A 1,410-nucleotide genomic window follows, 5' to 3' on the forward strand; every position below is an offset into this window, starting at 1 on the left:
CCAGTCTCTGAAAATGGCAAAACTTATTTTGCACAAGCCATTTGTAACACAAACATAACCCCTAGGGATTTTTTCCTGGAACAGAAAAAAACTCGTGGTAATATACCAGTAAAATTTCTGCTTTGGTAAATCAGCCACTTGTCTTAGAAGGACACCATGACATATATTCTCTACATGTGTGTACCCTATGTCTATAATCTGAAATATTCTATAATACTGGTACTCAATATGACCAAGTCAAAGTTATATAAAAGCATATTCCCATCACCTTTAGTTAGCTATTAATGAGGTTTCATTTCATTTACAGAACCAATTGTAAAAGTTTTCAGTATTAACATTTCTTCTTAAAAGATCAATTTTTCACAATACAAGTTTCCACATGCATTTTTACTGTAGTTTTTTCATTATTCTGCTAAAAAACTGCACCAATGTCAGAACAGTGCAAATAATATTTAATTGTAAAAGTCATAATGGCTTGAATTCATAATTAAGAACACTGTCAAGATTCTGGTACTTATTACTCACCATTGCTTACAAACTATACTGATCATTTCCAGTCAGTTTCAATATGCATCCCGCCCCCCAACCCATTTTCACAGCTGAAGATGATCACAATTTCAGCTTGCATATTATGAAATTTCATATGCATTGGCATCAGCTGAAAGCACAACTCTGAAAACACCAATTGATCGTAGTATCTCCCCCCCCCAAGCCACAATTAACAATGCCAGAACACCTATGAAAAGTTTGTTTTTCAGCAATGGAGAGATACGGAAGATTTAAGACAGAAGGTTTCCCCTTCTTCCTATACCTCCATTAGATATAAAGACAAATTTGGCATAAACAGCTTGACAGTGCTCCTTATAAGACTATGACAGTAAAGATGCCAGTTGGCACAACAGCCTCATTGAAGGGACCATTTAATTCTCCTTGGCACTGGGACTACCAGCACCAAGGATTACAAAGAAATCAGTTATATTTAAGGCTACATTTAGCAAACCTACGTTCCATAAGCCTCATCCTATCAAGTTTAAGATCTTGGAAGCTGATGCAACACTCATGTTTCATGTTCAATTATGGAGAGTAGTACTTCATCATGGGCAGTATATGAAACTGTGGCAGTTGGCATCTCATTAAGCAATGACTTTACCATTTGGCCACTTAGTTTCTTTTTTAACTAGCAAGGCACATTTACATATTCCCATGAATACTTGACACATTTTAAATTACACTTTATGTCCCAGCTATCCCAGTAATTGACATACAATATACTAAAATGGTTTATTAAGATAACAAAAATTCAGTTAATGTGAGAGAGACAGACTACTGGAAACCACTATTCTAAAAAATGTAAATACAAGTAAACATACGGAAATGTGTGCGCACGAGTTTTTAAACCAGAAGATTTCT

The 1,410-nt window shown here is 35.1% G+C and overlaps 1 protein-coding gene across 6 annotated transcripts in view; it reads right to left on the minus strand.

Moving 5' to 3' along the window:
• Positions 1-431: 431 nt before the first annotated feature.
• SYNCRIP (synaptotagmin binding cytoplasmic RNA interacting protein) overlaps positions 432-1,410 on the minus strand; it is a 22,481-nt gene continuing 21,502 nt past the window's right edge. For all 6 annotated transcript variants that reach the window (XM_060236745.1, XM_060236736.1, XM_060236727.1 and 3 more), the window contains exon 12: positions 432-1,410. This exon is cut by the window's right edge. The gene's annotated coding sequence lies outside the window, so the exon portion shown is untranslated.

Source organism: Heteronotia binoei, chromosome 1, assembly GCF_032191835.1.
Source record: "Heteronotia binoei isolate CCM8104 ecotype False Entrance Well chromosome 1, APGP_CSIRO_Hbin_v1, whole genome shotgun sequence".
NCBI lineage: Eukaryota > Metazoa > Chordata > Lepidosauria > Squamata > Gekkonidae > Heteronotia > Heteronotia binoei.